Genomic DNA, 17009 nt, shown 5'->3' on the forward strand with positions numbered 1-17009 from the left:
GAATTTATGACAACGGGATCCGAACCATCGCGGAATTGTTTTTTTGATTCAGGATATCGGATGGCCGTTTTCGGCTCCAGATGACATCCCTAATATATATATTCAACAGCCACGGGAGGGAAATTGTGGCCGCTCTGACAACAGCGGGAGGGGAATTGTCCGGGTTGTTAAAAAAGAACGGGAAAGGGGAATTGTCCGGTTGATAAAAGAACGGGAGGGGAATTGTTCCCGCCGTAAAAAAATAACGGGAGGGGAAATGGTGGGAGGTTGTAGAAAAAACATTCAAATTTTACTTTTGGGAGGGGGAATCGTTCCGGGAGGGGAATTGTCCGGATACCCCCAAAAGTCATGCAAACTGTTTGACAGTGGACAGCAAAAAGTTAAAAATGCATTATCATACCCTTCTTCATAATGATAAGTTCAGCAAGAAGGATTCCTCTAAGTTGAATATATGCTGTCAAGTGCTGTACCTTTTAATAATTCATGTTGTTTATTGACAATTACACAAAAAACGCACACATAATGTGTTGATCGAATAAAATTTAACTGATCAATTCACCAAAGTTATACAGCCTCATAGTTTGTCTTTCCAGGGATCATCCACAGGCTCGTTTACTGGTTCCAGAATGACTTTCGTAATTTAACTTTAATAAATTGTCCCTTTCAAGTCTATCCTCAGTATGATCTTCAATTTAATCGGTTTAAAAATGAACATTTTGTATCATGATTTATCCCGATTATCGACACTGACAGCTGATTTTTAAAACTGTTTATTTCCGGCTCTGGAAAAGGTTGTTTCCGTTTCCCGTCACTACGCCAACTTAAAGAAATAGATCGTTGCCAATCATATAAAACCGATAATTTCCGAAGCAAAAATGAACAAAAGTTGTGACGAAGCGTACAAACGGCAGCCATTTTATTTCTGGTTAATGTTTGGTTAAAAATTTAACCCACCTCATATACGTGGGTTAATTTTAAGCCAGAAATTACGCTGGATAAATTTAAGCTAAAATTTTATACAATCGTTAACCAAAGTTATTAACCCAAAAGTTAACCTAACCTGGATTTAACCCAGTGGTTAAAGTTTAACCAACGTTTATACATTGGGTGCTTGGGTAACTAGTTACGGTTTTAACTACTTTAAGCCTCTATGTTAACTAAGTTAGGTTATCAGGTTAACTAGTTACGTAACTAGTTAACCTCTTAATTAACTAGTTAGGTATCAAGGTTAACTAGTTACGTAACTAGTTAACCTCTTAATTAACTAGTTAGGTATCAGGCTATCTGGTGGCAGAAATATGCCACCATACTTTATGTACCGTCATTGCTTCATATTATTTTAGGTAAAAATAGAAACAACAACATTGACGATATGAATTCAAGTAAACTATTAAAACTATCAATTAAAAAAAAATCAGAGCTTTACGGATAAAACCCCGCCTAAAACAGCACAATAATATAAGGTTCCGGAACATTGTATTCTGTTTATGTACAATATTCATGTATTCATCTTATGTTGCAACTCTTTCGGGAATCAACAATAAAATGTTGGAACGAATACATTTTTACTTATTTTAAATTTTCTAAAAAAAAACATTTCATAAGATACAGTTTTTCCCCCCGATGACGCTTCGGTACATAACGATGCATATGAGGGCATGTTTATGAATAGTTTCTCTATACAACATATTTACATATCTATATGTACCTTAAGGGCAATTAAGCATATAGTGAAATGGACGACGAATGTTTTACACAATTTATAAAATTCCTGTTCATTGAACCGAATGTCGTAAACAAAACTGAATAAACTACATATACCTTCTCACTGAAACGGAAAAGGAATAGCTCTCTATTTAGCAAATATCTGCGTTCAAATTGCCGGAAGTACATTTGTCCGGTGAGTACGTACATATATCATTATATTCTTTTTTTACCAGAGACAATATTTACACTAAATTTAAAATAGTAAAGGAAATTCACACTGAATACAATTTAACATACATCAAAAGGAGACATGCGTACATATACATCTATAAGCATATTTTCGACACATATTTTACATATGTAAACCGGCAAATTCAGTCACTTTTTGTATCTTGATGTAACGTCGTTGGCTGGATTTTATCTGAAAGCTTATGTAAGCTTAATAAACAACACAGTTACAAAATAATGTCTTTTCAATTCTTTCATAAAAATAATTAGTAATATAAATCTCGTTGGTATAATTTTGTTCATGGTTTTAATTCTAACCTTCTAAACTCTGTTGCCTTTTCTTCAATATCAATTAGAATTTCTTACTATCAAATGTTGTTTTCTAAAAAATAAATAAATGAATAAATAAATAATGACAAAAAGTTAAGTTCTATGGCTGATATTGATTTTATCTGCAATGGACTTAAAGATCCTGTATGTTGTGACCAAAGTGGTAAACCAGACTAAGTGAAATTATACATATGTACATAATTATGCAAATAAAACAATGCTCAGACATCGAAGACTATGTAAAATATGTACTGCAAATATTTGTGCATATTATATGTAATCACTAAAATATATGCATCCATTTCTTATTGTAAAATTGGACTTAAACTTTATAGAAAACAAAGTTTTTATTACCTCCCTGTATTTACACGAAATGTTAAATTCGGTAATATCTTTATAAATAATGCTTTTTCGAACCTACAATATTGATATATGTTAATTTGAGCATCATACCATAAAAAATTGTGTTACAGGATTTTTAAGCTTATTCTGAATTTGGCTGACCACTGGTCACCATGGACTGGCTGATATTGTTTTTATCTGCCATGGACTAAGTTGACATTGAAGTTTGCTGACGTTAGCTTTATATACACTGACTTTGGTTGACATTTATTTTGACTGACCTTTATTTTGAACCGCATTGACTTTAACTGACATTGACTTATTTTGAGACTGACTTAGACCGATATTAATATTGACTTTAATTGTAATTGACTTTTGCAGACATTTACCATGGGTGATATCTATTTTTGCTAACATTAAAGTCATCTGACATTGAAATTGACCGACATAGTTGTTGCCACATGTGTGACAACGAACATGGAATAATTTATTTGTTTGTATATAATGTAAATGAATATCTCGGATTTATTTCTTTAAAGTTTAAAAGAAATACTTTATGTCACTATGTAAATTTTGACTTTTTACAAAAAATAGCGAATATCTTACTTAGACTTAAGACTAAAACTCGACAGTTTCTAAAAACCCTTGCCACAGTATTGCGAAAGATTGCGATGTGTGTTGACAAACTTTTTAATTTATTTTCATTCGACCTTTTTTCAGAAGAGAGATATAAAAGGAGAATACGATGGAACCAAGGGGATCCCAGATATCATATGATATCAGTACGCCCGCGTTAGACAACCGTATGGAAACGATGCTGGGCCTACATGGGTTTGAAGGTAAGCACCAATAAAACAAATATAATGTTAATTTTAACATAGTGAAGAATATAAGAAGCTTTGCGCCGTACTAAAGTGAATGAATTAAAAAGGGTGGTGTTTGAAAAATGGCTATTAATACGTGAAATCGTCGCTTCAGGATAATCGATTATGTTCATTTTTAGGAAAAATATTTTGATTGCAGGGTATTATTGAAACCTAGGAAACTATTTCTTAATGTGTGTTTTTTGATAAGGAGAGTATACAAAGCTGCAACATTCATCCTTTATTACAAAAATGCTAGTTTTTAACGACACTATGTATATGTACGGTATTTACCAAAGGATGTAGAGTTTTCAACTTGTTCGTACTCAAAAGATTTATTTACATTAAAAAAGAGACTGTATAGCAATTATCAGTATTTTCAAATATCAAATGAGCATAATATATATCTAACCTTTAACTGATAGCAGATTGAATACTGCTAAGGGACGTTTAATTCTAAATGCTCAGTTTAAAAGAAAGAAACCTAAAAAAGTATATATTTCGGAAGTTATACATATCAATTTATAAAACTTTAATTGACCTGAATTATAGTTGTGTGTGAATGATTTCTCTGATAAGTAAACATGTTCTTTACGCTTCCTTTTCAAAATACGTAAATGCTCACATATCATGCGTCTCACTTCCAAAGATTTTTTTTAGAAAAAAAAGTGCATAATGTAATCTAATTGCAAAAAACAGGAAAAAAGTGCATGGTCCCTACCTTGTTAACAGATGTATGTCAGACCATGATCATTTCCATTTCTTTAATCATAAAACCTAAATGAGGTTTTTATCCTTTTTAAAATGTTCGTTTTCATTAGTAAGTATATGATAAGAACTTTAATTTTTTTTAACTCAAGCATGAATAGTAAAGACGTTCCTTTAACCGACACACTTATTTATTCACATTCTTCTGTTATCATACTTATTGTTATGGAATTTGAGCACGTGACAGCAAAACCGGATACGTATGTTTTTTTTTTCTCTTTGTAGATCCTGATGCTCCACTTACAACAGTCGATAAAATCAACTTTGGCATACTTATAACGATTCTATATGCATCATTTATTGTTTCGGTTGTTCTCACTTCTGTCTATAATAGTTAATTCACCCATTTATTATTTTGTTAAATACATTGTTCATATAAGCTTGATTAAATATCTCATATTGTAACATTTTGTTGTTGTTGTTGTTGTTGTTGTTGTATATATTATTTTTTTTAACTGTTGAAAGACACTTTTATGTAACGTAAATCTGTTCGTATTCCAAGATGCTTGTTGAAATTATGAAGGTAATCAAATGGTATAATGTTTATCTAATGATATATTCATATATAAAAATAAAAAAACGGTTAAATTATGTTGATTCCATAATCTTATGGTCGTTTTTTAACGAGTTTTAATATAAAATGTCTCTGTTATATAAGACATATGAATGCTATGCATAAGCCATAACCAAAATAAAATTTTCTGGATCAAATTATTATGCAGCGATTTTAATTAAATATTTAGAATTTCAGCAATAATTTCATGCATGCGTCATAGCTCAAAAGGGAAATACATGTATATATTTATTTCATACAGGATTTTAGAATAATTTTGTTATAATTCTGATTACAAAAATTAAACAGAACATTTGTCAACTGCAGCACGGATCTTAATTACAATACAATAATAATAAGTAATATAAATCCGTGACTGCAGACATCAGTACGTTGGCACAAAGGTGACATGTGTATGTTTTTTGGGAGGCTATGCCTCCCCAATGTTAATAACCGTCCGTCAAATCTTACTGCCGCGGTAATCAGGTCAAAAAATAGTACCTTGATTTTTTCTAAGCTGACTCATCACTCATCACAGACATTTACAATATGAAAATATTTTCATTCTTTAATTTCATATTTGCAATTTGTAAAGATAATAATTCTCTGAAAAATTCTTGATTTTTGTTTGTTATTTTTTCAAAATCACTACTCCGTGACGTCATACTGCCGCGGTAATCAGGTTTAGGCATACGTACGTCTGTAATAAATAGTTCTGGTATGAAAACCCTTCTACATAATAACTTTATCAATAATTTTTTAACAAAAAGCATAAATGAAAATTTATAAGTAAATACTTTAATTAGGTGGCAAACATTCTTTATTATTTTTGATAACAATTTTCCAATTACTACGCAGCGACGGGTCATTAACTAGAACGTTGCAACACCGTAGTTGTTCTTTTGTTGATATAAACCATTTTAATAGTCCTTAATATTTTTTAAAGACAAATAATGGTAAATTGTCGCTTACATCAGAGACATGGATCGTGCTTGCGTGATAACTAAGGAAAACTAACTTATTAGTACACCCTAGGAGGCTGTACGCGGAAAACGCTCATAAACCGCTATATCATATAGCTGTAAAGTGAACAGTTAAATGACAGAAATATGTGGTCAAATATGTTTTAACAAGGAAATAATTATTTCAGAGAAAGACGCAAAGATCAGTCTTCAATCAAATGAATGACCCCGTATTGTGTAATTAGAAAGTTTATTCAATTCTAGGGCAACGCATCATAATTTGATAGTACATGTGTAATAAAATTCAAATTTTCAATAAAAATTATGAGATACATAAAAAATATTAAAAAATAAGAAGCTTAAAAAACAACAACAAAAAAAACAACAAAAAAACGCATATATATACGAATGACTTACAGTCGAGCATCGGGAATTCATCAACATATCTTACAAAACTTTAATTTGAAAACGATATTTGCGCGCGCTGAAGTGATTAATGTTTATTTGAATAAATCAAATAAAAAAACTTATATGTTTGTGTTCTAAAAATAATCGGCGGCATAATAGGAATTTCGTATTCATTTTACAACACTTGAAAAAATACTACAGAAAATGTATTGTTGTTTTTTTGTTTTGTTTTCAACAAAAGTGTGTGTGTTTTAAGTTTATTTATACTCGGGGCCGGAATAACCATATGTCCGAGATTATAGCATCGGGGACATCTTTTTCAAGCCGAATCTTCCTGGTAGCCCATTCTCCGTTCGTTGGTGGTAAAGGAGACGACAATACTGTCAAGGCATCAACTTCCTGACTGACGACAACAAAAACGGCATTCATTAGCGCCAAACCTTCAGAGTAAGTCACGACAGGTCAACCAATCACCTCTGGTACTTGAGATGACTTGACCTTGACCTGCCGTGTGCCTTCTCCGCGACGTGCACGCCTCTGGAGGGATTTGGAGAAGTTTCAACAAAAACTTCCAAAACACGCTATTTATAACACCATCCATAGCACTGACGCTTCGATGTTCTCATCTATTTGCGGGAAATGGTCGACAGGGAAAACCCTATGTAATAACCGCACACCCTGTTAACAATAGATTTTCCGCAGTTATATTTCAAGCTAGTGAGGTTTAAAAATACATGTAGAATCTATCTATTAACTACCATAAGTTGGTAAAAAAAAAAAAGATATAACTTCCTGATCAATTTTCACTTAGGTTGATTCAATTTTGAATAAGCTTTGCAGATATGTATTTTTTCAAGAAATATTTAGTTTTAATAAATATCCGAAGCCGTCAAAGTCAGCGACGAGTAATGAAATGGGAATAATTTTCTGAAACGTGATTTTATTCGAGATTTGCTTCGGGAGAAGACAACTTTCTGTCCGTAGAGCATGAATATTAATACTCATCACAAGACAGTATCTTATTGATCTCAATTATGGTACATGTAAATATGTATAATTTTTATGTTCAATAAAAATGTTGCATAACTTGCAGTTGTTATTATCATTCAATGATAATAAAATGACATAAAGTATTTATGATGAACAGTCCTAGAATATTTTGATAAGGAACAGTCATTGTTATCTTATAATGAACAGTCGTCATACTTTCTGGTATGTCATTTATTATTGACAGTTTAGGTTTTTCAAAATTTGCAGGATTAGCAGTCCGAATGTAGACCTCAATGAAATGTTCTGGAATATTAACAAAAAGAATAGTCAACCATATTAACCATATATATGAATGGTTGAACACAACAGTAAGGATAAATGGCACAATGTGCATATCTTCTTATTTTGGTAATAATTGAAATAACTGCACATTTTAAGCAAAAAGAAAAGAAACTATAAGTCTGAAACATTCTGTCATAGCCTCCCCATCAGTACATTCAGTGCTTTGATTATTTATCTCGTTGCCACGAGATACTTTGTCGTGGCCACGAGTTACTAAGTTACTCTTTGACCAGTCAATAATTTGTACAAGTAAAATGGTTTCCTGCGGGGAACATTTTTAATGATATAAAGATATTTCATTTAACTATTTTCAACATTGTTTGGGGGGGGGGGGGGGGATAAATAAGCGATAAACGTTTGTATCAGGAATATAGTTGACAATGATCGATCAATATAGAAGAAGGTCTTTGGAAATTGGTGACCGTTGATGACCGGAGAAGGTCGAACATAAAACAATTATTTCTTTTTAAGAAAATGATTAAATAGGAGAGATTTACCACCACGTCACTGATAACTGCTGTGTGGACTACGTATACACACAATCTTAGAAGGTCGTACAGACAACATGTAAACAATGATAGCATTTTCTGTAAAGTTAACATAAGATGATGTTCCTGGGGCAAAGTTTTAAAGATCAGTATTATCTGAACATATATTTTTTGTAATATTCAAAATGAAGAAAGAAAATACAAAACTATTTTCTAAATAGTATTGATATATTTTATATATAAGATAAGTGTGATGTTATAAGGTTTAATTTTTGCTAAACATCTACATGTACTTTTATGTCTATATCAATCTTGAAACAACTCGCTACATGACATGTATTGTGTTCTATGAATTATCATTTTTATGTGAAATAAGCCTGCTAATTGCTCAGTTTTGTTTCATTTTCATTTTCCTTTTTTTCACCCTGTCAATGTAAATATGTTTTATGATTCAAGGGTATTATATTTCAGCCATTGTTAAATGTATGCTTAAGACCCAAAACTGAGTGTTGTTAACATAAATATAATTTAAAACTTTATGCTTAGTTCATGTTCAGTTTTAAGTATTAAGCAAGTCAAAGTGACATTATGCTCATATTTTCATAGTCAATTGACTTTATATTTCAAAAGATTGACTGTTAAAATGGTGTTTGACCAACAGGTGATATTTGAAAATGTTTGTGATAAATTTAATTTATTTAAAAAGTTGACAAAATCCCCCAGTTAAACATGTTTACAGCAGCCTATATAAAAAAGAAAAGGCAACATAATTACTCAAAATAGTCATGTGTCACATCTGTGCACTGTAAAAACGGGTGTTTAAGTTTTAAACACATTTCGAAACACTTTTCCTGTTACACTTTGGAAACACTATAGAATGGAACACGTCACATGTTCACGAATAAACGCACAGATGTCCCCGTTTTACACGCTTCCTGGTGTTTCAAACTGAAACATGTGACACGTTTCATAGCAGAACACTTGTAATGTTACAGTTTGGGAACACCTGAACATGTACAGTAAACACGTTTGGTGTTTCAAACTGGAACTTGCAACATGTTTCCTAACCCACATGTGCTGCTTTCAAAGTGTTCCTGATAAACATGTCACATATTTCAATTTCAAATGCATTACGTGTTTACTGTATATGTTCAGGTAAGATCAAAACAACTAAGGAAATACATGTACAGCATATTTTAACTACAAAAAATGCTAATGAAGTATTTTTGGAATTTATTTATTATAACATTATACAGTTTTTTCATTTTTAATTTAACATAATTCAAGAATACAACTTCGCTAAACACAAGCATGAAATGAGCTGTTAGAGCGACAACATGCCTGCACTATTCTCTATGCATTTACTCCAAAATGAGGCATAATTACCTTGAATGGGTATTGGTAAATAATATTTTCGTATCTAACACATGTACAAAGTTTCGGCTAAAATTCTATGACTGGAGATACAACTTTCACACAAAAAAAATACATAATTTTATATGTGCAGAATTTTCTAAAAGGAACAACATTTAGTCAAAATGCAGAACAGAGATATTGGTATTTTTATGTGAACTTATATTTGCATACACAAAATGGTGAAGTTCCAAATAAATATCAGAAGTCCATGGTTGCCTTTCTTTTTCTAAAAAACTTAACATTGTGTCATGCAACACTAATGCTATAATCAGCTGCTAAGCTATTGCCTTACCATTTTTTAATAATCAAGCTAAAAATTATGACATCATCAAACATCTGTTGCAAGAAATATAAAATTATTAATTTGTACTAAAATAGCCAGATTTCTATTGGTTAAAATCATTCGCTTTTTATAAAATATGTGTGTTTTTTCATGAAATCTTGTGCAACAGTCATCCTCTGTAATTAGCATAGATGATCAGAAGCAATATATTAATAATTCATGATCATCATTAAGTACAGTCTGTGATAAACAAAAAATAAATAAATATAATAAAAAAGTATGTACTTAGTAACTTTTAATTTACTTGCAAACCAAAAAAAAATCTACAGTTAATGAAACAATTTATCTTTGTAACAAAACATAGGATAAAACAATTATGGATTTACTAGTCATTAAATATGATGAGATGTTCACCCCTCAATAATTTTTTCAGCTGGCAAATATCACATCTAATTTATGAAATCAGTTCTTCAAAAATACTTATGATGAAGAGTGTGAATAGTTACATATAAAGGCATCATTAACGACTCTCAAAAAAGATTATAGTTTAGTAAAACATACTTCTGAGGAAGTGTAAACTGATAATTATCCAAATGAAATTAAAGTTCAACTTTTCCTTTTATGATAGCTGGATCACTTAAGTCACATTGGCTTCTTTTCTTTTCTCTCCATTTCCATGTTCATTCTCTTTAAATATTGAACAAATCCATATCTCTTATGCCCATCAAACTGGTGCTGAAGTTCAGTTTGCTGAAGGAACCCACGCACCTGTGTATACATACATATTTTATTCATTGTAGCATATTAGCATAAGAAGTTATTGAAGAAATCCCTATTCATTAAACATGGTAATGATTCAAATTTTGAGGAAAAGGTTTTTTGAAATTGTGATTAAGAACACAAAATCACATAAAACTGGAAAACACGCAGTAGCATTCTTTTTCTGAAAGCACAATGTTAAGTGTGGATATTTATTTTCTTAGATAGATCAATTCGATTCTTTCCTTTAAATAAAGTCTTGATTCATAACTCGCAAAGGAGATCTTAGTGTACTGAAACTGACATCAACAAAAACAAACATAAAAGTCTAAAAGGCAAATCACATACAAATGGACAAGTCAATGCAATTTTATGAAGGAAGTTTGAAGCACTCTTCACCAGTGGTGTGAATAGTGCAAAATGTCATTTTATAATGTGATGTCAATGAGCATGCGCATCAACCAAAATTTTGTGACTTATTATTACAATATTACATAATTGATCAATAGAAATTTAGCATTAAAAACAGAAGTGAGTCATAATAATTAAAATTTGTTGAAAATTTGTTTTAACCAACCTGTGAATATGCCTTTGAATAATCTAGGTCTGCAAGTTAATACAAATCAATCGACACAGCTAGGGCCCCTAGTGAATTGGCTGTCTTTAGAAGAATGTGTGTACCATCACAAACAATAGCCATGTTCACAATACATTCATCTTTCTCAATTGCAACCAACTTTGGTGCCGACTCTGGTGCAGAAGAAAGAAGTCTCACAAGATTCCCATCATCTTCAAGCAGAAACAAATATCGATAATTTTTAAACATCAGTTTTTTTTAAAGAACAAACTGTTAGCATTTGTATAAGCCTTAGATATTATTCAAATTGAATGTTTAAAGCATTTTTAGCGTTATCATCAAGTGACAACTACCATGGAAATTTATTCTTTGTTAGAATAGTTTTCCTACATAAATCAGTTTTGAAATAAAACTCGCATTAATTATTTATCAAACAAGTGTGCATGCCAATATGACATGCTGATAGTGATAATTATGGAAATAAGATGTTAAGGTATATTCCCTAAAAAGTGTTGATGTAAAATATGTACACAGATGTACAGACATGTCAATCACTGAATCACAGCTGGTCACATAAAAAAGAAGTTTTAGGACATTAAAAATTTTGAATATCTAACACCCTTACCATAATTATTTGCATCAAAGGCTGAGTCTTCTGGCCCTTTCCTTTTCTGTAAGCTGTTTCTGATTCTAAAGCCTTCAGCACTGCCACATTATTAAAGTCATCCTGAAAGCAAAATTATGAACAGACTAGGCTAACAGAAAGGTGCAAAACTTCATATGAATAACTTCAATAAGTCACGCCCATTTTAACGGACTTTTTTCAATTGCTTATATTCTCATTTTCATCAGCATGTGAATTCTACAATGTAATCTCATACCCTTATACAAGTCTTGAATCAAGATGCGATATTTATTTATTATTTCAATTTCGATTTCAATTACGAATTAATTAGATAGCGAATAGTTTTAACACCAACTAAATGAAGTGACGTCATAATTTACATTGCAAATGACATCATCAATGTTCATGTCATACTATACATGTAATCATAACAAACAGGCTAGACGATTTTCTTGTTATCTTTACTTTGCCGGCAAGCCTCGCCCTTTCTAGTCCTTATCAGCCTCGCCTGATAAAATTAATATCAAAAGACAGTAGCACGTTATTCTCTAGATCTATATGTTTTGACTCTATATTCATATAAATAACAAAGTGGGTGGGGAAATCAGTTTTATGGTTAATGAAAATGCTCTATTGCGCCCGTCTTAAAAAGATCTGCCTTTTCACTCTTTGAATTTGATCTACAAATACATAAGTACATCGTACTAACCTTTTGCTGTTGTTTTTTCTATGTTTTCCTTGCTAAATTCACGCAAAATGAAGAAAGGTAAAATTTGCGCCAAGAAATTCGGCTGCAGCAGGAGAAAGGAAGTTAAATTCGTAACACCTCGGATAATATCAGAAGGTGTTCTTGATCGGCACTCATGACATACGCAGAATGTTCGCCCCTGAAACACCGGCGTTTAATACAGAGACACTTTCTCATTAAATATTTATTAACATTCGTATTGTTTTATCCTTACTGTTATGTTTCTGTTTACTGTTATGTTTCTGTTTTGTTTGTTATTAATAATCAAAACACGAGATGAGCTTATGACATAAAAGTAAACACAAACGTTTCATGTTTGCACACAGGCATGTCAATGTAAACAGCAACCGTTTAAACACTGCATATTACTGTTTTAGTTATAAACACCCGTTCCATAAAGAAACGCATGTGTTTTTATACTGCACACAACGAGAACACATACGTTTTGTTAACAAACACCTGTGGAACGCGTCAGGCGTTACCATTTTTTACAGTGTGGTTGGAAAAAAATCTGGGATCAGGTAGATATGATTATGACCTCCGTGAATTTATTTCAGAATACAAGTACACCTCTAAAACTATATCATACTTATAAGCTAGGCATTATATATTTGATGTTGTTAACTAATTATACCTTTTTTTAAAGCCACATATTATAACAAATATCTAAACAATGTGTTTATAATTGTTCGAATATTTCTTTTGCCTACAGTTTTTATAATTGTTTGAAGATTTCTTTTCCCTACAGTTTTATTTATATAATATTCAATAAAAAATAAATAAATAGGAAATATGAGATAAGAAAGATTGTTTTGTTTATATAATTTTGTAGTCAGTACCTTTAAAAGTACAATAGAATTGCATCGTTTCTTACAATAATTAATCATATTTTCCCAGTCACTTTGCAAGCTTAATGTTAATGCTTTACTTTAATTATTTTCAATCACCTGTTTTATTCGCGATGAATTAAGTTTACGATGAATTAAGTGTACGTTATTTTTTGCTGATTTAAAAAATGATAACAGTTTCTTGACAATATTTCTAAGCAAGTTTGTTTCACATATGTCTTTATTGTAAATAAATAGTTACTCAACATATTGTTAATCTTTTCTTTATTCATGATATTTTCTTGAATTTATGATAATACAATCATTTTTCTATTCGGGGACTAATGATGCTTTAGCATCAAAATCTCTACTTTATTAAAACAGAGCTCACATATTTATTTCTTAATAGACATTCTTATGTAAAATGACTAGGTAGTACAAAGAGGATGTACGACCAGCAACGGTTGCTATGGTCAGTGCTTATCAGCAATTCTATTTTTAGAATATTGGCCACTGGTAAATCTCTCCTATAGGCCTACCATTTTATGAATAATTCCGAGCAAAAAAAAATAATTAAAGTAAACACACAAGTTTTCGCAGAAAATATCTCTATTTATTATGGCAGATGCCACTACGAATATTTTAATTTTGTAGATTTTCAGTATAAACAATTTATTGTTTGTAACATTTTGAGATACATATTAAAGAAACATTGATAATTTTCAAACACATCATTCAAGTTTTTCCACCTTAAACGGTAACATAATTATAGAAAATTAAAAATATCACGTAATAGTTGTTTGTTCTTAATTAGGTGTAATTCTGACTTATTCCCTGGAGGATTATCCGTAACGTACCGGCAAACGGTATTTAGCCAGGTTTTCGAAAAGGTCAATTAACCAATCATGTACGATTTACAGATCACATGCTCCTCCATGTACCGAAAACAGGTCACGTGCTCCTCCGTGCCTCAAAAGTTAAACGCGTACCAATACCCTGCGGTCTCCAGACCGCAGGGAATACATGGCACTTTTACAGGCTGTTGAAGTAGGGACATCCTTGTACTACAGCACATGTCTAGTTGATTAGGGAAATTCATATAAATGGTGTAATTTGATTGGTTATTTATCTCGTGGCCACGACATAGCTATCTCGTGGCCACGAAATAGTAACTCGTGGCCACAACCTAGCTATTGTGGCCACGACTTAGTAACTCGTGGCCACGACTTAGTATCACGTGGCGTCGACTTAGTAACTCGTGGCCACGACATAGTATCTCGTGGCCACGACTTAACTATGTCGTGGCCACGACTTAGTAACTCGTGACCACGACATAGTATCTCGTGGCCACGAGATAAATTAAAACACACACATGTCACCTTTGTGCCACCGTACATCAGTAGCCTAGGGGAGACAAACCATTTAAGGAAAGTTGTCTACCGTAATGCATTTGCCTCCCTTTATTATGTTATTAGCCTATTATTCTCTTCGTTGTCTCATAGATGTTTTGTTGGGCACAAGAGTAATGAGCCATTTATTATTCCTAAAGGTGACCACGCACTGTTTTTCGTAGAATGGCCCATATAATGTTCGATGATTAATGTTGTATTTACAAACATACGGATACACCTAACTATCTATTTATACCAATTACTGAATTATTAAGGAATTCTGCCTCAGCCGTTTTCAGAGAATTGCTTTTGACACGCACCAAGTACTAAATCTTATGAACAGGTTAAAACAGTGTCTTCAATTTATCTGATTGTTCGTATGGCGTTGTTACGGAGTCTTTGTTAATTTACTGGTGTTATATCTACTACTGTTAATGATGCTAAATCGACAAGTCATGGTTACATTTCTTCAATAACCTTCGTCATCGTTTGCCATCAGAACCAAATGCTATCAAGAAAATGCAAATGTTAATATTATAGATTGAAATAGTAAATGGTGAAAACATCTCAAAACATCTCCTTCATAAATATTTAAAACCAATAGCGCTGGTTGAAACAAACAAAAGTTTGTTGACAAATGAGTTTAAAAGCTATTCTAAATCAAAGCACAGAAGGCGCTGAATTTGTTTGGGTCTCAGAATGTAAGAAAGGTGCAGGTTGTGAGATTATATGTTTAGTGCCACCAATGCTTTCCAGCGTTTTAATTGTAGTAAATTGGCTATTAGACTAATTGCAACACTGATATTCAATCCAATGTTTATTTGACTTTAACAATTTAAAAAAATGAGTAACCTTTACTGGGATTTGAACTCCAGACCTCTCGCTTCCTAAGCGAGCCCGAAAACCCTTCAGCCACGGTGAATTTATATGTGAACGGCCTGAAGAAAACCATATTATTCTAAATTAGGGCTTGTAACGACTTTAACTGTTGTTTAACACAGATGTAAATAATCCTGGAGCTTACTATAAGCATGTATATTTATAAAGAATCAAACGGCTGCAAGTTCTGTGGTATTTTCTGATCTTTGCAATCGTACTGTATATCTGTATGCATTTTCCTGTATAAGTTTAGTTTTATGTATTATAATTCCTTTTGTAAGGCACCAGAGTTTGATACATCCGTAATTCTGCATAACTAGAGTTGCATCAAAAAATCATTTATGTCCTTTTTTACGACAGCCACACTTTATCTTTGTATATCATGGCTACTTCCTTAACAAAAACACTTAAAAAAAAGAATTTAACAAAAAAAAAAGTTTTCTCGACCTGGATACGAACTCGAGACCTCTCACTCACGAGGCGAGCGCGTTACCCTTGTACCACGGAAAAGTTATACACAGTGTGTCTGAATAATATCAAATCATTCTAAATTTGGAACTTCCATTGCAGTTCGGGTTTGTAATCCTTATTAATTTCGAGGTATTTTGTTTAGGCTAAACCTGTTGTTTATAATTGAAGTAGATATTTTAGCAAAAATCCTCTCGCCCAAACGGTCCGGCATGTAGAATCTATATATTCCACTACTCGGTTTGTGTAGTATTCGGTAAATCAACATGGCTAAAAATAGTATTTTCATTGATAAAATCATATTCATCCGCGTAATTTGTGATTGTGCATTTATTGACAATTCTATAAGCCAACGCTATTGTTTAACTTTAAATGCGTTGTAATTTGTTGGATACTTGTAACAAATAAAATATTTCTTTCTTTTAAATCGCTAGTTTTTAGCTGTTTTGAGAACTACTTGTTGTTAGGTTTGTAGTAAAACTTCTGTGTCAGAGATTGAATGTCCGCTTTGTATTTAGTTATTTTCGATCAGAAAATACAATAAAACAATATTAGAAATCTTTGACCATTCGGGAATTACTTTGCTTGAAAATTGATGCGCCTGTCTTTGACCATCTTTACGCAGTGATCTCCCCTGAATTTTTCGGCTTTAGTGTACATACAAAAGGGAAGTAACCGCTCCAAAAAATTGGACTACTTTCGGCATTTGCAATTAGCAACATTAGACTCTGAAATTTCGCTAACATTATTTGTTTGGTCTGACGACCCAAACAAATAAAAACGGCCTGAGATTTCGAACAAAGAAGTTCACATTAGGCTCATTGTCGGGCTTTATACATCCCTTTCAGAAACGAGATATGAGAGGCAATTTTCAAGTTTCAATTTGTTCCAGTCATGATTCTCCTTAACCATGCAAAGTTTACTCGAAAATGTTTCCGTAAAAAAGATCTCCGTCGGAGTGGTAACATAATAATTTCATGTTTCATGAATTTCATGCTTAGTTCGTATATATTGTTAACTAAATAAAGTGAATGAATTAGAGATTTCAGGATTAG

The 17009-nt window shown here is 32.1% G+C and overlaps 1 long non-coding RNA gene across 1 annotated transcript; it reads left to right on the top strand.

Moving 5' to 3' along the window:
- The first annotated feature begins 1724 nt into the window (after window positions 1-1724).
- Window positions 1725-4643, top strand: LOC132750919 (uncharacterized). The gene is made up of 3 exons (XR_009628615.1): window positions 1725-1900; window positions 3328-3446; window positions 4464-4643. It is a non-coding gene; the product is annotated as an uncharacterized LOC132750919 (long non-coding RNA).
- The last annotated feature ends 12366 nt before the right edge of the window (window positions 4644-17009 follow it).

Source organism: Ruditapes philippinarum, unplaced genomic scaffold (genome assembly GCF_026571515.1).
Source record: "Ruditapes philippinarum isolate M1 unplaced genomic scaffold, ASM2657151v2 ctg3773_1_1_1_1, whole genome shotgun sequence".
Lineage (NCBI taxonomy): Eukaryota > Metazoa > Mollusca > Bivalvia > Venerida > Veneridae > Ruditapes > Ruditapes philippinarum.